Raw genomic sequence first — 26,589 nt, 5'->3', positions numbered from 1 at the left:
TTCCAATGTACAAATTACAGTTCTCAAAGTGTGGCCCCTGGACCAGCTGCATCAGCATCACCTAAAACCTGATAGAAATACTAATTCATTTGTCCCATCCTGGACCCATGGAGCCTTAACCTCTTGGGGTGAGGTTAGGATCCAGAGGTCTTAGTGATTAGGGCATGTTTGACTTTTTGTGTTTTCTGTGCCTGGGTATTGGGAATGGAGGTTCCGTTAAGGCATCTTCAGAGCACTTTCGCCAACAGTTGTACTGTTAGGGTGTACTCAGTTGGCAGGAGGCTGGCCTTGCTCTCTGCTGTTTCTTCCTATTCCTTCCTGGCAGCTGGCTGAACATTTTTTACTCTTTGAAAAGTACACAACCTAAATTAGAGCCCAAGGGTCTACTTGAATCCTACCAAGAAAGGTAGATAGGTCAGAACTTTCTCAGTTACAAGAGACGGAAACATGACTTATACTTTCTTAAGCCCCCAAAGTTTTTTTCTCTTAAATATCTGAAAATTCCAGGAACTGGTTCCAGTTTCAGGTATAGGTGGATCTAGGTGCTCAAATGACATCACAAATGTTCTCTTTCTTTTCTCTAGTTTCTTCTTTGTTGGTTTCTGACATGCTTCCTCTACATGAAGATCTCCAGCAACTCCAGGGTAACACGAACCTTTCAGCTTATGATCTCAAAGGGAGAAGGACCTTTCCTCTAGCAGCATCCATATTTATCCCCTTTCCAAAGATCTCTGATGAGCCCTGTTTGGATCACGTGATCTTTCCTGGACCAATCACTGTTTCCAGGAGCTATATCCCCTATGGTAGAAGAGACAGGGGAAGCTGCTTGACTACTCTATGGAATCCTGACCATTGAGGATGGATTAGACCCACAGGTGTGCTCAGAAATGTTAACAACCTATTCTGCTGAAGGGGGATGGGGGCCTGTGATTTGTGTTATCTTCTGATTTTTACAGTGCAGCCACTCCCAGTATGGCTGATGTCAAGCTGCCAACATGATAGTACTGAAGATGAGGTTGGGAAGAGATGCTTGGTAGTGCACCATCATATATTAATGGTATTTTCTCCAATGAGATAATAGCAGATGCAAGTAACCTCGAGTATAGACAATTACAAAGGGAAATAAAATAATTAGAAAGTGATGAGTTTCCAATAATTATTATCTTTTTTCTATAATTTATTTCAATTTATTTCATTGTAAGTTTATGTAACTTAGTTTTTAATAATGGCTTTGTTTAACAACTGGCTCACAAACTTCCTGAAAATTTAAGTCACCTCTCTCAAGCTGGTACAAGCTAGGTCAGGCACACCGGAGGTTAGAACCTGACAGGGCTGGAAGAGAGTAGTATGTTCACTGTAGCTGCCATTTCCCCTCCCACTCCTGGTGGAGACAATATCAAATTCACTCCTGAGTGGTGCTTCAGGTGGCTTTTCAAGGTTGAAGGATATTAATAGCTTAACAGTAGGTCCTTATAGACATCCTGGCCTGCAGCTACTTGCTTTTGAAGCATTGTCCAGTAGGGCTCAGATGTGGGAATAGAGGACTTTTAGCCTGTAGGCATAAAAGTACAGTTCACTGTCAGTTTCTCAGTAAAGAAAGATAGGATTACTTTATGTCAGTCCTAAATGCATTTCACAAAATTTAAACTAAAAAGAAACATAACCTCTTGCTGGTGCCCACTTTGTCAGAATGAAAGGTTGTCTGTTGACAATTGTTCACTATAAAGGTTCATGAGGAGGAAGGAATATTGAACATGTCCCTAGTCATCCTTTCTCTATTGTTTGCAGAATCTCACTTGTTTTGAACTTACTGGGAAGGAGTAATACTTTGCACTCACCTTTTGCCCTACCCTGGAAGCTTCTTTCAGCTTATAGGGGCCTGCGGCTGGAGGCAGGGGGATCAGTGAGGAGCCTGCAGCATCAGTCCAGGTGAGAGATGATGGAGGCCTGAGTGTGAGCATGGAGGTGGGGGTGAGAGATGATGGAGGCCTGAGTGTGAGCGTGGAGGTGGGGGTGAGAGATGATGGAGGCCTGAGTGTGAGCGTGGAGGTGCCCATGTGACTGGATGTGGGGGGAAGAATGATGGAGGCTTATGACATGGAAGGGGTTGGCCAGCGTGGAGGTGGGGTTGGGGAGGTGCCTGATGACAAACTTCAGCCAGAGCAATGGCCCAGAGACCTCACTTTTAGCTAAAAGAGCATAGGCTGGTGATATGCATGCTTAAAAAATGTAAACCGTGAGGGAATAAATGTACTCTATAGTCTAGTAAACTTAATATATTTCTTGGGAAAAGCTACTTAACAACAAGAACTGAAGAAACTGTTTCATAACAAAAGTCAGATCCACTCCACCCGCCAACATGCAGCAAAAAAAGTCATTTATACTTGGGGATGTAAAAAAGAATGAAGCATTATTTTACTGGGGATATTTTCAGTAGGTAAAGTTAAGAGAATTCAGTAGGTAAAGAATTAATGCGTACACAGAATGTGGTATATCTCACTAAATTTGGGTGTTCGGGGATGATTTATTATCTACAAAATATCTAGTAAAGGCCATCACTCAGACATTAATTCCATTTTAGAGTCTGCAGTCAAAGAAAACTCCTAGGGCAGCTTGCTTAAAAAAGAGTAAGCTGCGTTGCTTTCCTCTTGCGTGGGCTGAAACCATCAAACCATTTCTTCTATGGAAATTGAGTCACCTTTTCATCTGGAGATCAAAGTGGTCAGGCAGGGACCAACCTAAGGTATAAACGCAAAAAGGTCACCCAGTGTTTCTGCCAGAAGCAACACGGCTCCAGCTAAATAATGTTCACCTGATCTGTATTAAAGACAAGTCGAAGGACAAAAGAATAATCGTTTGAATCGTTTAGTGCCTTTGAGAAACTGTTGGAAGTCTTTCTATGTCAATCAAAAACACTACGATGTACATCACTGTGCACCATCAGCAAATACCCTTCGGATGCACCCTAGAACTACCTTTACAAAGTGAAACTTTTTGGGAACATTGGAAATATGCAAATGTACTAGTAACATTTAACAGACCAATGACTGAATTTTTAAAAAGTGGCAGGTGTCTATTTCCATAGGTCTTATTTACTTCCAACAAATTAATGAATTAGCATCAATTTTCTATTTTCAGATTTGGGTTTGGGACATAGTTGGATATTAGCACTACTGTATGTTTTGCTACAACTGTCACTGTTCGTACCAGGCAATGTCTTAGGACTTTACAAATACTTTCCCTGGAAGATACATGATCTATTTCACAGATAAGATTACTGAATCTTAGAGAAGTTAGGTAACCTTCAATGTTAGGAAGGGTGTTGAACCACATGCCCCACACTAGAATTTATATTCTTAATTTCTACCTTCTATTGGTTGCCCTGTTAAGTAATAATGCTGCTCAATATACATGGCATACTTTACAGTTTGTAAAGTGCTTTGCTAAACGTTATCTAATTTGAGCATAATTCCCCAAATGCGGTAATTTAGAGTTGTCCTTAGTCCCTGCAGTACTCACATTAAATATTGACCTCCTTTATTCATAGAGGAAAACCAAAATGATTGAGGCCCAGAGTAAAGGCCACATCTACAATCTCCCTGAGATAAGGTTGTTTTTACAGGGCTCTCGCTTTTTTTTTAAAATTATTATTATACTTTAGGTTTTAGGGTACATGTGCACAATGTGCAGGTTTGTTACATATGTATCCATGTGCCATGTTGGTTTGCTGCACCCCTTAACTCGTCATTTAGCATTAGGTATATCTCCTAATGCTGTCCCTCCCCCATCCCCCCACCTCACAACAGTCCCCGGTGTGTGATGTTCCTCTTCCTGTGTCCATGAGTTCTCATTGTTCAATTCCCACCTATGAGTGAGAACATGCGGTGTTTGGTTTTTTGTCCTTGCGATAGTTTACTGAGAATGATGGCTTTATCTCTTTCTCTGATCTCTGTAAAACTGTCTGCCTTGTGAGCCGAGATCGTGCCACTGCACTCCAGCCTGGGCGACAGAGACTCTGTCTCCGAAAAAAAAAAAAAAGAAACTGTCTGCCTCATTTGGTAACACACCCAGCTATTAGGCTCCACTAATTGCCAGCTGATTGCTATATTATTTCAACAATGCCCTGGGGCATAGATTACTCTGTGGTTTAATCCAAGAGGTAGTTTTTGAGGTCAGTGTTTGAGGTTTCTTCTGACTCCAGTAGGGCTCTTCTTAGCTGTCTCTTTCCCTGGTTCTCCCTGGTGAACTAGCTGGCCTATGGTTTAGCTGATTGCTATTAATTGAGAAGAGCCACCAGCCTTGTCTTATTTTTTTGGCACCAAAATCTCCATTGTTTCTGAAAGTGCCCTTAGGCCTGAACTTTTTCTCTGTTTCAAATTAAGTCATTTCCTTTGGGGGTCTGCTTCTCACCCTGGGCAAAATCCCTGAGCCACCACTCAAGGCAGTGGGTGAGGCACTAGTCTTTGGTCTTCTCGGTTTGCCCCTGTTGGTGTGAAACCTCTGCCTTCTGACTGAGCTGGGGCAAGGGCAATTGAGGCCTCAGGATTCTTGGCCTGATGAGCATGGGGGTAGAGCTCTGTGCTGTGAATGGAGGTTGGATGGAAGAAGGGAGCCCCTGATTTCTTGACTGCACTCACCAGGAATTTAACTTCTTCAGCTGGAGATGGCAGCCTGCTTCCCCTGGTGAGTTACACCCTTGGTTTAGGACTTGAGAGGAGAGGGACCCCCATCTTCTTGGCCACAGCTGCCCAGGATGGATGAGAGGGATGGGAGCTGAGCTGGATGGGAGACAGAGGGGGGTTGTGGTTCAAGTCACAGACTCTTGCAGTTCTTACTGAGTTTTAGTAGATTTCCTTGAATAAATGCTACTTCATTTGCTATATGCCCTTAGGACAGTTTTCAGAGACTTTAAATGGTTGTTTTTTTTTTTTTTTTTTAATAGTTTTACTAGGTATGCTTGTTTCACCGGGGAATAGGTCTGTAGAATTCACATTGCTATCCAGGAAGTGAAACTCCCCAGTACAGGCCTACCGTGGAGATATTTCAGGTTCAGCTCCAGACCACCACAGTGAAGTGAATATTGCAACTAAGCAAGTCACGCATGGTTTTTCTTTGTTTCTCAGTGAATATAAAAGTTATGTTTATATTATACTGTAGTCTGTTAAGCATATAATAGCATTATGTATACATATACATATGTTTATTAAAAATACTTTATTGCTAAAAATGCTAACAATCACCTAAGCCTTCAGTGAGTAGTAATCTTTCTGCTGGTGGAGTGTCTTGCTTTGATGTTGATGGCTGCTGAGAGATAAGGGTGGTGGCTGCTGAAGACTGGAGTTGCTGAGGCAATTTCTTTAAATCAGACAACAATTAAGTCTGCCACATTGATTGACTCTTTCATGAACAATTTCTCTATAGCATGCAATGCTGTTTGATACCATTTTACCCACAGCATAACTTTTTGTTAAAAAAAAATTGGAGTCAATTTTTTGAAATCCTGCTGCTGCTTTATCAACTAAATTGATGTAAAACTCTAAATTTTTTTGTTGTCATTTCAACAATATTCACAGCAACTTCATCAGGAGTAGATGGCATCTGAAACAACCACTCTCCTTGCTTATCCCTAAGAAGCAACAGCTCAGCTGTTCAAGTTTTATCGTGAAATTACAGCAATTCAGTCACATCTTCAAGCTCCACTTCTAATTCTAGTTCTCTTTGCTAATTCCACCACATCTGCAGTTACTTTCCCCCAGCGAAGTCTTCAACCCCTTCAAGTCATCCATGGAAGTTGGAATCAACTTCTTCCAAACTCATGTTAATGTTGATATTTTGACCTCCTCCCATGAATCATGCATGTTCTTAATGACATCTAGAATGGTGAACCCTTTCCAGAAGGTTTTAAATGTATTTTCCGCAGAACCATCAGAAGAATAACTGTCTATGGTATCTATAGCCTTATGAAATGTATTTCTTTAATAATAAGATTTGAAAATTGAAATTTCTTCTTGATCCATGGGATGTAGAATGAATGTTGTGTTCGGAGACATGAAAATGGCTTTCATCTCTTTCTACATGTCCATCAGAGCTCTTGGGTGACTAGGTGCACTGTCAATGAGCAGTAATATTTTGAAAAATTTTTTTACTGAGCAGTAGGTCTTAGCAGTGAGCTTCACATAGTCAGTAAACCATGCTGTAACAGACATGCTTTCATCTAGGCTTTGTTATTCCATTTATAGAGCACAGGCAGAGTAGATTTAGCATGATTCTTAAGAGCCCTAGAATTTTCAGAATGGCAAATGAGCATTGGCTTCAACTTAAAGTTATGAGCTCCATTAGTCCCCAACAAGAGAATCAGCATATTCTTTGAAGCTTTGAAGACAGGGATTGACTTCTCTCTAGTTATAAAAGTCTGAGATGGCATCCCCTTCCAACAGAAGGTTTGTATGAGTCCATTCTCATGCTGCTAATAAAGGCATACCCAAGACTGGGTAATTTATAAAGGAAAAAGATTTAATTGACTCACAGTTCAGCATGGCTGGGGAGACCTTAGGAAACTTACAATCATGGCAGAAGGGGAAGCAAACACATCCTTCTTCACATGGCAGCAGCAAGGAGAAGTGCTGAGCAAAAGGGAGAAAAGCCCCTTATAAAACCATCAGATCTCGTGAGAACTCACTCACTATCACGAGAACATCATGGGGGTAACCACCCCCATGATTCAATTACCTCCCACTGGGTTTCTCCCATGACATGTGGGGATTATGGGAACTACCAGTTAAAGGTAAGATTTGGGTGGGGATGCAGCAAAACCATACCAAGGTTGTTTCATCTACAATTAAAATCTGTTGTTTAGTGTAGCCACCTTTATCAATGATCTTAGCTAGATCTTCTGAGTAACTTATTGAAGCTTCTGTGTCAGCACCTGCTGCTTCAGCTTGCACTTTTATGTTATAGAGAGGGCTTTTTTTTCCTTAAACCTCTTGAACCAACCTATCCTGGCTTCCAGATTTTCTTCTGCTATTTCCTTACCTCTTTCAGCCTTTATAGAATTAAAGTCAGGGCCTTCCTCTAGATTAGGCTTTGGCTTAAGAGAATGTTGTGGCTGGTTTGATCTATCCAGACCACTAAAACTTTCTTCACATCGACAATAAGTCTGCTTTGCTTTCTTATCATTTGTGAGTTCACTGGAGTGGCACTTTTCATTTCCTGCAAGAACTTTTCATTTGGATTCACAACTTGAATTAGCTGTTTGGGGGCAATCCGGGCCTAGCTATCAGCTTATCTGGTGTTTTGACATGCTTTCCTCACTAAGCTTAATTATTTCTAGCTTTTGTATTTATTTCCTGATACATAATGTTTGTACATATTTATGGGGTACATGTGATATTTTGATACATGCACAGAATGTGTAATGATCAAGTCAGTTTACTTAGGACATCTATCACCTCAAGCATTTATCATTTCTTTGTGTTAGGAACATTTCAAATACTTTCTTCTAGCTATTTTGAAATACCCAACGCATTGTTGTTAACTATAGTCACCCTAATGTGCTACCAAACATTGGGACTTATTTCTTCTATATTTCTTGTTTTAATGTTTGTACCTATTAATCTACCTCTCTTTAACCACCGGTACATTCTTCCCAGCCTCTGGGAACTATCATTCTACTCTTTGCTTCCATGAGATCAACTTTTTTAGTTTCTACATATGAATGAGAACATACAGTGTTTGTCTTTCTGTCCCTGGCTTATTTCACGTAACATAATGGCCTCCAGTTTCATCATGTTTTTGTAAATGACGGGATTTCATTTCCTCTAATAGCTGAATAATATTCCATTACATATATATATACCATATTCTCTTTATTCATTAATCTGTGGATGGACACTTAGGTTGATTCCATATCTTTGCTATTGTGAACAGTGCCGCAAAACACGTGGGAGTCTTTGATATACCGATTTCCTTTGGATAAATAGTCATGGTGTCATTGGATTATATGGTAGTTCTATCTGTAGTTTATTTTTTTATAAATCTCCATACTGTTTTCAATAATGGATGTGCTAATTTACATTTCCATCAACAGTTGTATAAGAGTTCCCTATTTTCTGCACCCACATCAGCATCTGTTTTTTTTGTTGTTGTTTTTTGTTTTTTTTTTTGCCTTTTTGGTAATAGCTATTTCCAACTGGGGTAAGATGATATTTTATTGTGGTTTTAATTTACATTTCCGTGATTAGTGATTTTTTTCATATATCTGTTGGCTGTGTATCTTTTTTGATAAATGTCTATTCAGCTCCTTTGCCCACTTTTTAAATGGGCTTGTTTTTATGCTGTAGAATTGTTTGAGTTTTTAAAAATATATTCTGAATATTGGTCTCTTGTTGGATGAATAGTTAGCAAATATTTTCTGTCATTCAACAGATTGTCTCTTCTCTCTGTTGATTGTTTACTTTGCTGTGGAGAAGCGTTTTAGTTTAATGTAGTCCCATTTGTCTATTGTTTTTATTGCCTGTGCTTTTGAGGTCTCAGCCATAAAGTCTTTGCCTAGACCAGGGTGTTTCCCCTGTTTTCTTCAAGTAGCTTTATAGCTTAGGTTTTTACTTTTAAGTCTTTTATCCATTTTGGGTTAATTTTTACATATGGTGAGACACAGAAGTCTAGTTTCATTCTCCGCATATGGATACCCAGTTTTCCCAGTACCACTCATTGAAGAGGGTGTCCTTTCCTCAGTGTATGTTCTTGGCATCTTTGTTGAAAATCAGTTGGCTGTGTTTTGTAGTTTTCCATGTAGAGGTCTTTCACCTCCCTGGTTAAATTTAGTCCTAGGTGTTTTATTTGTTTTTATGCTATTATAAATGAGATTACCTTTTGTTTGTTTCTTTTTTTTTTAAGCTTGTATTCTATACATATTTTTTATAGTTTAAGTTCTGGGGTACATGTGCAGAATGTGCAGGTTTGTATCATAGGTATACATACGCCATGGTGGTTTGCTGCACCCATCAACCCATCATCTACATTAGGTATTTCTCCTAATGCTATCCCTCCCGCTACCCCCATCCCCCAACAGGCCCCAGTGGGTGGTATTCCTCTCTCTGTGTCCATGTGTTCTCATTGTTCAACTCCCACTTATGAGTGAGAACATGCAGTGTTTTGTTTTCTGTTCTTGTGTTAGTTCATTGTTTGTATATAGAAATGCAACTGGCCGAGCATGGTGGCTCATGCCTGTAATCCCAGCACTTTGGGAGGCTGAGGCCAGTGGATCACTAGGTCAGGAGTTTGAGACCAGCCTGGCCAACATGGTGAAACGCTGTCACTACTAAAAATACAAAAATTAGCTGGGTGTGATGGCAGGTGCCTGTAATCCCAGCTACTTGGGAGGCCGAAGAAGGAGAACCGTTTGAAACTGAGAGGAGGAGTTTGCAGTGAGCCAAGATCATGCCATTGCACTCCAGCCTGGGTGACAGGGTGAGACTCCGTCTCAAAAAAAAAAAAAAAAAAAAAAAAGAAGGAAAAAAGAGAAAGGCAACTGACTTTTGTATGTTTATTTTGTTTTTTTTTTTATGAAGTCTTCAGGTTTTTTTAAATATAAGATCATGTCATCTGCAAAGAGGGAAAATTTGACTTCTTTTCTAACTTGTTTGCTATTTCTTTCTTTCTGTTGCCTAATTACTCTGGCTAGGACGTCCAGTACTATGTTCAGTAGGAGTGGTAAAAATGGGCATCCTTATGTTATTCTAATTCTTAGAGGAAAGGCTTTCAGCTTTTCCCCATTCAATATTATGTCAGCTGTGGGTTTTTCATTTATTACCTTTATTATGTTGAGGTATATTCCTTTTGTTCCTAATTTGTTGCAAGTTTTCACCATGAATGAATGTTGAATTTTATGAAATGCTTTTTGTGCATCTATTGAGATGATCACATGGTTTTCGTCCTTTGTTCTGTTGATGTAATGTATCCTGTTTATTGATTTGCATATGTTGAACCATTCTTTCATGCCTGGAATAAGTCTCATTTGATCATGATGTATTATCTTTTTAAAGTCTTGCTGAATTTGGCTTGATAGCATTTTGTTGAGGATATTTGCATCTGTGTTCATCAGAGACGTTGGTCTATAGTTTTCTTTTTTTGTTTTGTCCTTGTCTGATTTTGGTATCAGGGTAATGTTGGGCTTATAGAATGAGTAGAAAGTAATTCCCTCCTCTTCCATTTTCTGGAATAATTTGAGAAGAATTATGTTAATTCTTCTTTTTAAGTTTGGTGGAACTTGGCAGTAAAGTCATCTGTTCCTGGACTTTACTTTGTTGGAAGAATTTTTATGACATTCAGGTTTTCCATTTCTTTCTGGTTCAATCTTGGTAGGCCTGCAGGAGGAGTACACAGGTGTCATCAGTGGTGGATGAGGCGGGGTAATCTCCAGGGCCCCAGAGGATGCACTTGGACGCTGGAGGAGGGTGGCGTTAGGTGGTGTGGGCCTATCCTCAGGCCCCCTGATGGTACATATAGGCACAGGACATGATGTGCAGGGTGGGTCAATCCCTAGGCCTCTAATTAATATGCTTGGGCAATGACAACAGGCATTTTGGACCCATCAGGCCTCCTGATGGTGTATGCACATGCCCAGCATGACAAATGGGGTTAGGTGATCTCTAGATGCTTGGGTGGTGTGCTTGAGCACTGGGAGGGATGATGCTAGGCAGGATGGGTCTGTCCTCAGGCCTCTCAATGGTGTGTTCAGATTGGGCTGTAGTGGGCAGGGCAGGATGATCCCCAGGCCTCTGGATGGCATGTTTATGTGCAGGCAGCAGGAGTTCTGGGTTCATTGTTAGGCCCCCTGATTGTGTGTGCACACAACCAAGGTGAATGATGGGTGAGGCTCTCTCCAGTCCCCAGATGATATATGCTCAAGCAATGGGGGAGGTGGCTGGGTGGGACAGGCCTGTCCTCAGGTCCCCCAGTGGTGCCCATGGGCCTAGGCTATGGTGATCCCTAGGCCCCCAGACAGCATGCTCAGGAACCAATTGCAGATGGGCTGAGTCTTTTGTCAGACCTGATAATGTGTGTGTGTGCCCAGGGTGATGATGGAATGAGATGAGGTGATCCCCAGGTGGCATGCTTGAGCTGTGGGAGAGGTGGTGGTAGGCAGAGAAGGCCTGTCCTTAGGTCCATCTGACTGCATACATTGGCACAGGCTGTGGTGGGTAGGGATAGGCAATCCCCAGGCCTCTGGGCAGAATGCTTGGGTAGTGGTGGCAGCAGCAGCAGCAGGTGAGAAAAGCCTGTGCTCAGGGCACATGCAAGTGCATGGCAGCACTGCTGCTGAGGGAGTGGGGTTGCTGTTAGTGGTAGTGGCCTGCAGGCTGGTAGTTCTCAGGCTCTGGAGACCACTTGCTTTGACTGCCTTTTTCCTCATGGCAGCCTCCCTGGTACACTGCACCACTCTTTCCCCAAGGTGTAGGACATTGTATGGGCTAGCATGCCAGAGACCCAGCTGCACTGCTGGGTCCTATAGCTCTCTAGGTGAACACGGGGGTATATCAGTGGAGATGCAGGGGCTATTGGGCCCACGGGCAGAATACAGTCTGGTGGGAGGTGGCTCTCAAAATGACATCATGCTGCAGCTGCTTCATTCTTGGGAGTTATGTGGGACCTAGGGTGAGCTCCCTCTCTGGAGCAATGCTGTCATGTAGACTCCAGGTAGTTTCCTATGCTAGTCTCAGGGCTGGCCTGTGAGGATCAAGGGGCTCTCCTGTCACAAAGGTTGCAAGAGTTGGCTGTGGGAATATGGACCAGTGGGGATCTCTCATTCATAATTTCCCTACATTGGGGAAAATCTCTGGGCTCTCAGCCAATCCCAGCTGAGCCAGCTGCCTCACTTTTCTCTCCTTGTGTGCCTCGGGTATTTCCTATCACTTCTCTGCTGAATTCCAGTGTTCTTTTAGATGCTCTATTCAAAGTGTGATGATCTACTCACTGTTTTTGTTTTTCTTTGTGGAGGAAGTCAGTGCCTGGTGCCTCCAGTCAACCATCTTTAAGTGCTAGCCTCACAATGATTGTTTTGAGTGGGGACATTTCTAGCTTTTGATTTAAAGTGAGAGGCGTGTGACTCTTCCTTTCATTTGAATACTTAGAGGCCATTGGAGGGTAATTTATTGACCTAATTTCAATATTGTTGTGTCTCAGGGAATAGGTAGGCCCAGGGAAGGGGAGCAAGATGGGGTAATGAATGGTTTGTGGATCAGTCAGAACATATACAACATTTTTGGGCTATTTCTTTTCTCTTTTTTTGTTTTGGAGATGGGGGTCTCATACTTATCATCCAGCTTGGAGTGCAGTGACATGATCATGGCTCACTGCAGCCTCGACTTTCTGGGCTCCTGTAATCTTCCTATCTCAGCCCCCCAAGTACCTGGGACTACAGGTGCATGCTACCATGTCTTGCCAACTTTTTGTATTTTAAGTAGAGACAGGGTTTCACCAGTTGCCCATGCTGCTCTTGAATTCCTGGGCTTGAGGGATCCACCTGCCTTGGCCTTCCAAAGTGCTGAGATTATAGGCATGAGCCACTGTGCCCAGCGTAGGTCTTTGTCTCTAAATTGATTTAATTGTTTTCTTTTTTTTATTAATTGTTTTTGTACACAAAACAATAAACATTTTCTAAAAATACATACAAACAAAAAGATGCATATCAAACATATTAGGAAGGTTGCACATGGGAAGGCGGGGAATAGAAATGGGGAGTGGGAATTAAAGAAAATGAATGAGAGAGGGACTTTGTATGGATCAATGATAATAACTCAATCCTCTATTTGACAAAGAAGAAGGAGAAGGAAGAGGAAGAAAAAGAAAGTGGGATAAAGGATCAGAAAGGGAGGAAAATAGAAAAAATTAGAGTATGACTCCAGGGTAGACCTGTTTTGTTGTCGCTGGGTTGGTTGGTTGGTTTGTCTGTTGTATTTTTCATATGTTTCACCAGGTTGGCCAGACTGGTCTCGAACTCCTAGCCTGAAGTGATCAACCCGCCTCAGCCTCCCAGAGCGCCGGGACTACAGGCGTGAGCCACCACGTCCAGCCCTCACATTGCTTCTGGCCTCCGTGGTAGACCTCCCAGACGGGGCGGTCAGGCAGAGGCGCTCCCCACATCCCAGACGGGGCAGCCGGGCAGAGGCGCTCCTCACTTCCCAGATGGGGCGGCCGGGCAGAGGCACTTCCTCACTTCCCAGACGGGGCAGCCGGGCAGAGGCGCTCCTCACTTCCCAGACGATGGGTGGCCGGGCAGAGGCGCTCCTCACTTCCCAGACGATGGGTGGCCGGGCAGAGGCGCTCCTCACTTCCCACACTTCCCAGACGGGGCGGCCGGGCAGAGGCGCTCCTCACTTCCCAGACGGGGCGGCCGGGCAGAGGCGCTCCTCACTTCCCAGACGGGGCGGCCGGGCAGAGGCGCTCCTCACTTCCCAGATGATGGGTGGCCGGGCAGAGGCACTCCTCACTTCCCAGACGATGGGTGGCCGGGCAGAGGCGCTCCTCACTTCCCAGATGGGGCAGCCGGGCAGAGGCGCTCCTCACTTCCCAGACGATGGGTGGCTGGGCAGAGGCGCTCCTCACTTCCCAGACGATGGGTGGCCGGGCAGAGGCGCTCCTCACTTCCCAGACGGGGCGGCCAGGCAGAGGTGCTCCTCACTTCTTCCCAGACAGGGCGGCCGGGCAGAGGCGCTCCTCACTTCTTCCTAGACGGGGCGGCCGGGCAGAGGCGCTCCTCACTTCTTCCTAGACGGGGCGGCCGGGCAGAGGCACTCCTCACTTCCCAGATGGGGCGGCCGGGCAGAGGCGCTCCTCACTTCCCAGACGATGGGTGGCCGGGCAGAGGCGCTCCTCACTTCCCAGATGATGGGTGGTGGGGCAGAGGTGCTCCTCACTTCCCAGACGATGGGTGGCCAGGCAGAGGCGCTTCTCACTTCCCAGATGGGGCGGCCGGGCAGAGACACTCCCCACCTCCCAGACGGGGCGGCGGCCGGGCAGGGGCTGCAATCCCAGCACCCTGGGAGGCCAAGGCAGGCAGCTGGGAGGTGGAGGCTGCAGCGAGCCAAGACCACACCACCGCACTCCAGCCCTGGCAACACCGAGCACCGAGTGAGCGAGACTCCGTCTGCAGTCCCAGCACCTCGGGAGGCCGAGGCGGGCAGAGCACTCGGGGTCAGGAGCTGCAGACCAGCCTGGCCAACATGGCGAAACCGCGCCTCCAGCCAAAGGAGAAAAAGCAGGCAGCAGTGGTGGCGCGCGCCGGCAATCCCAGGCAGCCCGCAGGCCGGGGCAGGAGAATGATGGGAGCCGGAGGCAGGGGGTCCGCAGTGAGCTGACTAGATTCCAGCCTGGGCCACAGAGGGAAAAGAAAGAAAGGAAGGAAGGAAGGAAGGAAGGAAGGAAGGAAGGAAGGAAGGAAGGAAGGAAGGAAGGAAGGGATTTGTTTTCAAGAAAACCCTCAGATAGCTGTCAGTACCATCACAAAAATGGAATTTGTAAACATAGATTGCATGCTCAACAGATTTCTAGATTTTATATCTCCTTTTTTTTTGTAAAGATAATTTCAATTTTTATTTTACATCCAGAGGGAACATGTGCAGATTTGTTATCTGCATATATTGCATGATGCTGAGGTTTGGGGCATGACTGATCCTGTCATCCAGGTACTGAGCATAGGACCCAGTAGTTTTTCAACCCTTGCCCCGCTCCTTCCTTATCCCCTCTAGTAGCCCCCAGTTTCTATTATTGTCATTTTTATGTCCATAAGTACTCATTGTTTAGCACCCACTTATAAGTCAGAGCATGTGGTATTTGGTTTTCTGTTCCCATGTTAATTTTCTTAGGATAATGGCCTCCAGATGCATCCATATTGCTGCAAAGAACATGATACCATTCTTTTGTATGGCTGTGTAGTATTCCATGGTGTATATATATCATATTTTCTTTGTTCAGTTCATTGTTGAAGGGCATTTAGGTTAATTCCATGTCTTTGCTATTGTGAATAGTGCTGGAATGAACATATAAGTTCATGTGCCTTTTTGGTATAATGATTTATTTTCTTTTGGATATATACTCAGTAATGGAACTGCTGGGTTGAATGGTAGTTCTGTTTTAAGTTATTTGAGAAGTCTCCAAGTTGCTTTCCACAGTGGCTGAACTAATTTACATTCCCATCAACAGTGTATAAGCATTCCCTTTTCTCTGCAGCCTTGCCAGCCTCTGTTGTTTTTTGACTTTCTAATAATAGCCATTCTGACTGGTATGAAATGGCATCTCATTGTGGTTTTGATTTGCTTTTCTCTGATGATTAGTGATGTGGGGCATTTTGTTATATGTTCATTGGCCACTTCTACGTCTTGAGAAGTGCCTGTTCATGTCTTCTGCCCACTTTTTAATGGGGTTATTTGATTTTTGCTTGTTAAATTAAGTTCCATATAGAGTCTGGATGTTAGACCTTTGTCAGATGCATAGTTTGCAAATATTTTCTCCCCTTCTATAGACTGTTACTCTTGATAGTTTCTTTTTCTCTACAGAAGTTCTTTAGTTTGATTAGGTCCCACTTGTCAATTTTTGCTATTGTTGCAATTGCTTTTGAGGACTTAGTCGTAAGTTCTTTCCCAAGGCCAACGTCCAGAATAGTGTTTTCTAGGTTTTCTTCTAGGATTCTTACAGTTTGAAGTCTTACATTAAATCTTTAATCCTGAGTTAATTTTTATATATGGTGAAAGGTAGGTTTCCAGTTTCACTCTTCTGCCTGTGGATAGCCAACTATCCCAGCACCATTTACTGAATAGTCTTTTCCCCACTTGCTTATTTTTGTCCACTTTGTTAAATATCAGATGGCTGTAGTTTGTGGTTTATTTTGGGGTCCTCTATTCTGTTTCATTGGTCTATGTGCCTCTTTTGTGCCAGTACCTTGCCATTTTGGTTACTGTAGCCTTATAGTATAGTTTGAAATTGGGTAATGTGATGCCTCCAGCTTTGTTCTTTTTACTTAGGATTGCTTTGGCTACTCTGATTTGTTTTTAGTTCCATGCAAATTTTAGAATAACTTTTGTTTTCAGTTCTGTGAAAAGTAATACTGGTAGTTTGATAGGAATAACATTGAATCTATAGATTGCTTTGGGCAATATGGCCATTTTAATGATATTGATTCTTCCTATCATAAGCATGGAATTCTTTTCAATTTGTTTGTATTGTCTGCTCTGCCCTTCCCTTCCCTTCCCTTCCCTTCCCTTCCCTTCCCTTCCCTTCCCTTCCCTTCCCTGTCCTGTCCTGTCCTTTTTTTCTTTTCTTTTTTTGACAGAATCTCACTCTATTGCCCATGCTGGAGTGCAGTGGCACAATATTGGCTCACTGCAACCTCTGCCTTCAGGGTTCAAATGTTTCTTCTGCCTCAGTGTCCCTTGTAGCTGGGACTACAGTTGTACACCACTGCACTCAGCTAATTTTTGTATTTTTTGTTAGAGACAGGTTTTTGTCATGTTGGCCAGGCTGGTCTAGAATTCCTGGCCTTGAGTGATCCATCCGCCTTGGCCTTCCAAAGTGCTAGGATTATAGTCATGAGCCACCATGCCTGGTCATCTATGCTTTCTTTTTATCAGTGTCTTATGGTTCTCCTTGCAGAAATCTTTTATCTCCCTGGTTAGATGTATTCCCAGGTATTTTTTTGGTAACTATTGTAAATGGGATTACATTCTTTATTTGGCTCTCAGTTTGAATGTTATTAGTGTATAGAGTTGTTACTGATTTTTGCACATTGATTTTTGTGTCCTGAAACTTTACTGAAGTTGTTTATCAGTTCTGGGAGCCATTTGGTGGAGCCTTTAGGGTTTTCTAGGTATGAAATCATATCATCAATGAAGAGAGATAGCATGACTTCTTCTTTTCCTATTTGGATGCTTTTATTTCATTCTTATGCCTGATATCCCTGGCTAGGAATTCCAGTACTGTGTTGAATAGGAGTGGCAAGAGTGGGCAGCCTTGTCTTGTTTTCGTTCTCAAGGGGAATGCTTCCACTTTTTGCCCATTCAGTATGATGTTGGCTATGGGTTTGTCATAGATGGTTCTTACTATTTTGTGGTATGTTTCTTCAATGCCTAGTTTCTTGAAGGTTTTTTCATGAAGGAATGTTGGATTTTGTCAAAAGCTTTTTCTGTCTATTGAGATGAGCATATCTTTTAATAAACAATAATTAATAATAGTTTTAATTCTGTTCATGTGGTGAATCACATTTATTGATTTGAATATGTTGAACCAACCTTGCATCCCAGGAATGAAGCCTCTTTGACCATGGTGAATTAACTTTTTGATGTACTGTTGGATGCTGTCTACTTGTATTTTGTTGAGGATTTTTGCATCTATGTTTATCAGGGATATTGGCATGTAATTTTCTTTTTTCATTATGTCTTTGTGAGGTTTTGGTATCAGGATTATGCTGGCTTCATAGAATGAGTTAGGGAGGACTCCCTCCTCTTCGAGGTTATGGAATAGTTTCAGTAGGATTTGGTACCAGCTCTTCTTTGCACATCTGGTAGAATTTGGCTATGAATACATCTTGTCTAGGGCTTTTTTTTTGGTTGGTAGGTTTTCTTAAATTGTAGATTCAATTTCAAAACTCAATATCAGTCTGTTCAGGGTTGCAATTTCTTCCTGATTCAATCTTGGGAGATTTTGCATTTCTAAGAATTTATCTATTTCCTCTAGATTTTCTAGTTTGTGTGCATAGAGGTGTTCATAATAGTCTCTGAGGACCTTTTGTATTTCTGTGGAATTTGTTGTAATACCACTGTTGTCATTTCTGGTTGTGTTTATTGGCATCTTGTCTTTTTTCTTTGTTACTCTAGCTAGGGCTGATGTGGTTTGGCTGTGTCCCCACCCAAATCTTACCTTGACTTGTAGCTCACATAATCCCCATGTGTTGTGGGAGGTTCGTGGTGGGAGGTAATTTAATCATGGGCGCAGTTACCCTCACGCTGTTCTCATGATAGCAAACAAGTCTTATGAGATCTGATAGTTTTATAAGAAGGTTTCCTCCTTTTGCTAGGCACTTCTCTGTCCTGCTGCCCCATGAAGAAGGACATGCTTGCTTCCCCTTCCACCATGATTGTAAGTTTCCTGAGGCCTCCTCAGCCATGCTAAACTGTGAGTCAATTAAACCTTTTTCCTTTATAAATTACCCAGTCTTGGGTATGTCTTTATTAGCAGCATGAGAATGAACTAGTACAAGGGCCTATTAATCTTGTTCATCCTTTCAAAAAACCAACTTTTGGTTTAGTTGATTATTTGTATGGATTTTTGGATCTCAATTTCATTCAGTTCAGCTCTGATTTTAGTTATTTTTTTTTTTCTGCCTGCTTTGCGGTTAGTTTGTTCTTGTTTTTCTAGTTCCTATAGTGTGATGTTAGATAATTAATTTCCAATCTTTCTAACTTTTTGAGGTGGGTGTTTAGCACTATAAACTTTCCTCTGAACACTGCTTTTGTTGCATCCCAAAGATTTTTAGTATGTTTTTTCTGTTTTAATTTATATTAAATAATTTTTGATTTCCCCTCTAATTTCATTGCTTACCCAAAAGTCATTCAGGATATAGTTTGTAATTTCCATATAATTGTGTAGTTTTGAGAGATCTTCTAGATATTGATTTCTATTTTTGTTCCATTGTTGTCCAAGTATATGGTTGGTATGACTTGATTTTTTTTAAATTTATTGAAACTTGCTTTATGGCCAAACAATGGAGTCGATCTTGGAGTGTGTTGTATGTGAAGGTGAGAAGAATGTGTGTTCCATGGTTGATGGGTGAAGTAGTCTACAGATGTCTATCATGTCCAATTGGTCAAATGTTGAATTTAAGTCCAGAATTTCTTTGTTAGTTTTCTGCCTTGATGTTCTAATACTATCAGTGCAGTGTTGAAGTTCCCCACTATTATTTTGTGGCTGTGTAAGTCATTTTTTAGGTATAAAAAACTTACTTTATTAATCTGGGTGCTCCAATGTTGGGTGTGTATACATTTAGTACAGTTAAGTCTTGTCGAATTGAACCCTTTATTGTTACATAATACCCTTCTTTGTCCTTTTTTTTTTTTTTTTACTGTTTTTTACTTTTTTTTTTTACTGTTGTTGGTTTAAAGTTTGTTTTATCTGATATAAGAATATATAAGACCCTTGCTTTTTTTTTTGTTTTTTTCCATTTGCATGGTCGATTTTTCTGCAACCCTTTACTTTGAGCCTATGGGTGTTTTTACATAATGAGTCCTTTGAAGACAGTAGATGGATGGATCTTTTTTAAAAAAATCCAACTTAACCACTCTGTTCCTTTTATGTGGAAATATAGACTATTTACATTCATTACATCCAATACTAATTTACATTAATATTTATATGTGAGGCTCTGATCCTATTGTGACATTGTTTGCTGGTTGCTTTGTAGTTTCTATCGTGTGGTCCCTCCATAGAGTCTGTGAGCTATGTACTTAAGTATGTTTCTGTGGTAGCAATATTGTTCTGTTTTTTTCATTTTTAGAGCCCCCTTAAGGATCTCTTGTAAGGCTGATCTTGTGGTAACTAATTTCCTTAGTGTTTGCTTATCTAGAAAACATTTTATTTCTCCTTCACTTATGAAGTTTAATTTGGCAGTATATGAAACTCTTGGTTGGAATTTCTTTTCTTTTAGAATGCTGAAAATAGGCTCCCAATCTCTCCTGGCTTGTAAGGTTTCTGCTGAGAAGTCTCTGTTAACCAGATGCATTCCCTTTGTACATGATCTGACCTTTTTCTCTAGGTTCCTTTAAAAATTTTTTCCTTATTGTCGACCTTGGACAGTCTGGTGACTGACTATATGTTTGGTGGTACTCATTTTGTACAGTATCTCACAGGTGTTCTCTGGATTTTTTATATTGGATGTCTACCTCTCTAGCAAGATTAGGGAAATTTTCATGAATTAGTCCCTCAAATATGTTTTCCAGGTTGTTTTCTTTTCCTTTGTCTCTCTCAGGAATGCCAATAATTTGTAGGTTTGGTTGATTCACATAATCCCATATTTCTCAAAGACTTTGTTCATTTTTTAAAGTTCCCTTTTCTTTATTTTTCAGAACCTGGTCTTCAGGTTCTGAAATTCTTTCTTCTGCTTGGTCCAGTGTATTGATACTGCTTTTAATTATATTTTGAAATTCCTTAAGTGAGTTTTTCAATTCCAGAAGCTCCGGTTGATTTCTATTTAAGGTGTTTATTTCTTCCTTCATTTCCTGGATTGCTTTAGAAGTTTCTTTGTGTCAACTTTGTCTTGCATCTTGTTGAGCTTCCTTGCAATCCATGCTTTGAATTCTTCATCTGTCATTTTTGCATTTCCATTTTAGTTAGGGATCACTGTTGGAGAGCTAGCATGATACTTTTGTCTTGTCACTATATTCAGATTATTCATGGTGCCAGAATTATTGTGCTGGTTCTCTTTCATCCAGAGACACTTGCACTTTATATTTTTATAATTATTTTCTTTTGGGTAGAATTTTTTTTGTTTTTCTTTCTTTCCTTATATTATCGTTGAGGTTTTTCCCTTTCTCTTTGCCCTCCTCCCTAGGGGTTGTTACAGTAGAAAATACTGAATAGGCTCTTTCTGGTTTGTTTCTATATTCCTATGCATTTCTGTTGACAGTTTTTTTTATTAGACTGTGTAGTTCTACCTAAAAGCTGGTAGATTGTGCTTATAGGTAAGAGGCAGCTGTGGCCAACATAGCTGAGTGTATATTTGATATTTGCTTACTGGGAAAAGCTCTCTGTTGCTTCAGGCAATGGCCTGATGTGTGGAGTACACAAGAGGTCTGAGCTCCCTGCTTATCCCCCAGGGTTGGGGGAGGGGAGTGCAAGGCAGGTGGAGCTGGACTTAGCAGGTCTGCTTACATGTTCACTAATGACAGGCACAAGCACCAGCACTGAGGGAGAATCCAGCTGGGTGGCCACCAAGTGACCAGAGGTGTGTCTGGGCCTGGAGCTAGGAAACATCCTTGGCCCAAAGTTCTCTGGATGGGAATGTGTGGTGGCCTAAACTCCTAATCCAGGAAAGCGGGTGCTCCAGATGTCTGGAGAGCTTTCCAGATGTGGAGCAGAGAGGGCCACCCTGCACCAGGATCTCTGCAGAGAAAGGGTGGGGCAGCTCAGGCTGCTATTCTAGGTGAACAGGTGCTCTGAATGCCTCTGGAGATCTGCCTGGGTGTGGAGCGAAAAGGGCCCCATTGTACCATGATCTGTGTCCATGAAGGGTGGGGCATGTCAGGATTCTGGTCCTGGTAAGCAGGTGCTCTGAATACCTGGATTTATGACGGGGGGCAGGGGGTGGAGCAGAGAGGGTCCCACTGTACCACAATCTCAGGAGAGCAGCAGGCTGTGACACCCTGGCATATGCAGATTGTTTCTAGGTCACCAAGGCTGCAAGTCTTGTCACCCAGGAAAACCTGCAGCTGTAGCAGCTCTCCTATTGCCCCAGGCCTATGATGGGGGAGAGCACAATTCCGGTACCTGCTTCTGAGGAGCTTTCTATATTTCTGGCTGTAGAGGCCTTTACTCCCCTCCAGAGCAAGTACTCCAATCCCTGGTCCTAGACTAAAATGCCTGCCTAGCCACACTGCTGGGTCACCAAAGAATGGTTGACTTTGTATGTGTGTGGATTTAACAGGGTATCCTCCTCTCAGTCCCAGGTCTGGGAAAACGATTGCAGCTTTTCCTGGTGTCTTTCTTTCACAGCATCTCCAAGCCTTTCTCCAAGTTAGCTCCAGGGCTTGTGAGAAACAAAGTGCTCTCCCTCAGCTCCAGTTGCTTGAACACCCAGTGGAAAGGTGAGTCACAGAGGGAGGTTCTTTGCTTCTCTCATGTACTGGGGCTTCACTTACTTTTATCAGCCGGATGCCATCACAGGGGCTGTTTATGAGTTCTCCTCCCTAGGATTTGGGGTGTCCGTCATGGTTCTGGTGGATTCCCATTTTCCTTTTTTTTTTTTTTTTTTGAGACAGAGTCTCGCTCTGTCGCCCAGGCTGGAGTGCAGTGGCGCGATCTTGGCTCACTGCAAGCTCCGCCTCCCGGGTTCACGCCATTCTCCTGCCTCAGCCTCTCCGAGTAGCTGGGACTACAGGCGCCCGCCACCACGCCCGGCTAATTTTTTGTATTTTTAGTAGAGACGGGGTTTCACTGTGGTCTCGATCTCCTGACCTCATGATCCGCCCGCCTCGGCCTCCCAAAGTGCTGGGATTACAAGCGTGAGCCACTGCGCCCGGCCCCCATTTTCCTTCTTGAATTAAAGCTCACAGAGTTGACCTTTATGCACTATCTTGCTATGGTTGTGGTTTGTGGTACTCCAAAACAATTACAATAGTAACATCAAAGACCACTGATCACACTAGCAGATATAATAATAAAAAAAGTTTGAAATATTGTGAGAAGCACCAAAATGTGACACAGAGACATGAAGTGAGCACATGCTTTTGAAAAAAATGGCACTGATAGAATTGCTTGGCACAGGGTGGCCACACATCTTCAATGTGTAAAAAAATGCAACATCTGTGAAGTATAATAAAGTGAAGCACAATAAAATGAGGCATGCCTGTACCAGTGTTAGCATCTCCGTTTTACAGATGAGACATCTGAGGAACAGATAAATCTGACTTTCCTGAGGTTTCCTAGTAAAAGGTACAGCTGGAATACAAAGCCAGGCAGTTTTGGCCCTTGAGTTTGTACCAGGCCAAAAGGAAGGAAACTTTTGCAAGAAATGGCACATAGAAATCTTCAGGTGGAGGAGAGGATCCAGAGCAAATAATTCTTAGGAACTGTAATAAAAGCTTTGCTGCCCACCTGGACACTTCTGCATGCTGAGGCCTGTGCCAAGTCATGCTGACTTCTTTGATCAGGCCTGAGGCATCCTGCAGGGAACCTGGGCACGTACCTTTTGGGCATGCCAAAAGGTGGAAATGGATTCTGCTAAGCCAATATTCTGTCCCTCTGTTGGTTGACAATCACCCCACAGAAATCTTTGTGCTTCTCTTTAATTGAGGACTTTGTTTCTGCAGTCAGGGATTTGGGTTTAGCAAAGGTGATTTGGTTCAGATCCTTCATGCAGGCCCTAATTGACAGTGTTCTCCTGAGATGCCTCTGTGCTCAGGCCCCACCTCCCAGGACGTGCCGTAGGCTTGTCTTTCATCATCAACAATGCCCCTGCCCCTTCCTGTGTCTCCCTCTTCCCTCCAGGCTCACAACCTCCTAATGAGAGCACTTGCAGATCCACTCAACTGAGCAGTCGTGTTGTCTGAGTGTGTAACACTTTGCTGGCCACTCAGTAGCATCCTTCTGGAGCCTAAAAACCTTAATCCAAACAAATGAAGTCAGTGACAAGAATTGGCTGAAATTTTTTTTGGCATGAGCATAACCTGTGGCACCTACTTGCCTCCCAAATAATATACAATCGACCCTCCATGTCCACAGGTTCAGCATCAGTGGTTGCAACCAACCAAGGATTGAAATTTTTTTTTTTTAAAGATATTTATATCTGTACTGAACATGTACAGTCTTTTTCTTGTCATTATTTCCTAAACAATACAGTACAACAACACTTTACATAGCATTGACATTGTATTAGGTATTATAAGTAATCTAGAGATGATTTAAAGTAGATGGGAGGACGTATGTAGTTTATATGTAAATACTATGCCATTTGGTGTAAAGGACTTGAGCATCTGTGGATTTTGGTGTCCGCGGGGTGTCCTGGAACCAATTCCCAGCAGATACTAAGGGATGACTGTATCTGCCTACTTTATAGCACTGCCTGGATATTGAATAGCCATCTTGGCAGTGCATGTCCAAGGCTGAACTCTTAATCTTCAGCCCCACATCTGCTCTCCCAAATGTCTTTCCTTCTTATTCTTATCATCTTTCCTTTCTTCACCACCTGCATCTCATCTGCAAACAAGTCTCCTCCACAACTGTGTTTCAAATCTCCTTCCCTCCAGCTCCACTGCTACCATCATCTCAGGTCACCACCACCTTGCATCTGGACCACTGCAGTGACCCACTTAATTGGCCCCCACCAGGCCCCATCTATTATCTCCTCAGCAGCTAAACATTAAAAAATGTGAATCATATAATATTTCTCCTGTGTACCAGCTTTTCACAGCTTCCCATAGCACTTAGGACAAAACTCACTTTGTGTCACAGTCTGCAAGGCCTCCTTGGAGCAGCCGGCCCTTGCCACCTCTCCAGCTTGGCCCTGCCTGGCTCTTTCCTTGCTCTCCCATCTAGCCACACTGGCCTTATTTCCATTCTATGCCAAGGCCTTTGCACATGTGGTTTCCTCAGGGCCCCCAGGAATGTCCATGCCCTAATCCCCATAACCTGTGACATCTAATGTGGCATAGCAGAAGGGACTTTGCAGATGTCATGAATGCTACAGACTTTAACCTAGAGAAGCCTCTCTTACCCAGATGGGTCCAGTTAATCACATGAACCCTTAATAGCAGAGAAGTTTCTCCAGCTGGAGGCAGAGTAGAAAAAAGTCAATGAGATTAGGAGCATGAGAAGGACTCAGGCACGATAGCTGGTTCGAGATAGAGGGGACACCTGGTGAGGGGTACAGGCAGTCTCAGGAGTGGAGAGTCCCTCACAACCAGTGAGGAAACCAGACTCAGATCTGCGGCCACAAGCAATCCTTCCCCCCTTCCCCTCCCCTTTCCCCTTCCTGTCTGGGCTGAAGTGCAGAGCTGCAATCTCAGCTCACTGCAGCCTTGACCTCCCGGGCTCAGGTGATCTGCCCACCTCAGCCTCCAGAGTAGCTGGTACCACAGGCGTGCACCATTACACTCAGCTAATTTTTATACTTTTTTGTAGAGATGGGGTTTTGCCATGTTGCCCAGGCTGGTCTTGAACTCCTGCACTCATGTGATCTGCCTGCTTTAGCCTCCCAAAATGCTGGGATTACAGGCATAAGCCACCACACCTGGCACAATTCTGAATAAGCTTGGTAGCTGATTCTTCCCAGAGGCTTCAGATAAGAGGCTGGCCAGTTGGCACTTTGATTTTGGCCTTGTAAGACCTAGAACAGAAAAACCAGGAGAGCTTCCCCGGAGTCTGACCTGTAGAACTACAAGATAACATATTTATGTTGTTTTGACCTGCTTAGGTTATGGTAATTTGCACCGCAGCAATAGAAAATGGATCCAGCCTGGAATGTTATTCTCTTTCCACTACTAGTTTCCTGATGGCACATTCTCCTGCTCACTCTCAGCTATCTCTGATTAGCCCATCTAATCAGATAGCCCATCTAATCAGTAGGTCCACCTGCTATTCTCTCGCTCTTCTTTTTCCTCCTAGCATCAGCCACAATTTGCCATATCTACTTTCTGAGAGGCAGTACAGCATGGGAGAGCTGGTGCAATACTCACATACGCAGACTCTGGAGCTGCTGGGTTCAAAATCTAGCGCATCCTATTTGCTGCTTGTGTGACCTTGGCTAAATTATTAACCTTTCTGTGCCTTAGTTTCTTCATCTGTAAAGTGGACTACTAGCTCAGAGGGCTTTAGGGAGGATGAAGTGAGTAAACATCTATAAAGCATTTAGAACAGTACTTGATACAGAGCAGGCTCCTGTAATTGTAGTTATTAACTGTGTTTGTGTTTAGTGGCTTTCTAGACTTGGGGTCAGCAAACTACTGTCTGTGGGTCAAATTCAGCCACCACCTGCTTTGGTAGACAAAGTTTTATTAGAACATAGTCACGCCTAGTCATTTATGTACTGTTGATTGTACTTCCATGCTACCATAGCAGAGTTGAGTAGTTATGACCATATGGCTTTCAAAGCCTCAATTATTTATTCTCTGGTCTTCTACAGAAAACATTTGCTGTAAGTGGAAAGCCCCGAGAAGGTTGAGAGCACTTTTGTTTTGTTAACGTCTGCATCCTTATTTCTTGGAACACTACCTGGCAAACCATGGGTGCACCATGCAGCAAGTTAAGGTCACCAAAGTGGAATTGCGTATTAAGCCAGTGTCTCCATCCAGGTAAGAAAGAAGGTGGGACCCATCCTTGCTTCTCCTGAGTAGCATAAGACTGGTCTCTAGCATGGTGTCAAGTCCCACAGCACCAGGACCAGCGATTCCACTCCACCAGCATTCAATTCATCTCCTCACCAGCCTCATTAATGCTCCCCTGCTAGGGCGTCTTGGGCTTTAACATTAAGTGCCATTTTTACTTTCTAAATTAAAGCTGCTTTGTAGCTGTAGTTAATAAGCTCAGTCTTCTTTGGCCGTTTGTCTCCCAGGTTGGTACCTGAGTTGGACTGTCTAGGGTGTCTCAGATGTCACAGTGTCCAACGGCCAAGTCATAAATTGCTAGGAGCCACAGAACACATGGTGTTTTAATGACACTCTATTATGAGCTTTAAATTGCCTCCTTACAGGAAAGCCCAAAGAGGGTGTTAGACTTTGACCTGTGTTGCTGGGAAGTTTTAAAATGTCTGAAGTTTTCATTAATTACTTCCACGCCTTTCCTGCAGCTGTGTTCTACAGGGCTGGTTCGCTGCCATCTATCACGATATTT

General features: G+C 43.0%; 1 long non-coding RNA gene across 1 annotated transcript; it reads left to right on the top strand.

The window, feature by feature from the left end:
- The first annotated feature begins 492 nt into the window (after window positions 1-492).
- LOC131383019 (uncharacterized) lies at window positions 493-26,004 on the top strand. The gene is made up of 3 exons (XR_009212692.1): window positions 493-875; window positions 1,789-1,929; window positions 25,883-26,004. It is a non-coding gene; the product is annotated as an uncharacterized LOC131383019 (long non-coding RNA).
- Window positions 26,005-26,589: the final 585 nt, after the last annotated feature.

The sequence above is a fragment of the Hylobates moloch genome, unplaced genomic scaffold, assembly GCF_009828535.3.
Source record: "Hylobates moloch isolate HMO894 unplaced genomic scaffold, HMol_V3 SCAFFOLD_3, whole genome shotgun sequence".
Lineage (NCBI taxonomy): Eukaryota > Metazoa > Chordata > Mammalia > Primates > Hylobatidae > Hylobates > Hylobates moloch.
The sequence above is the reverse complement of the archived record's forward strand: the minus strand, read 5'-3'. Positions and strand labels throughout refer to the sequence as shown.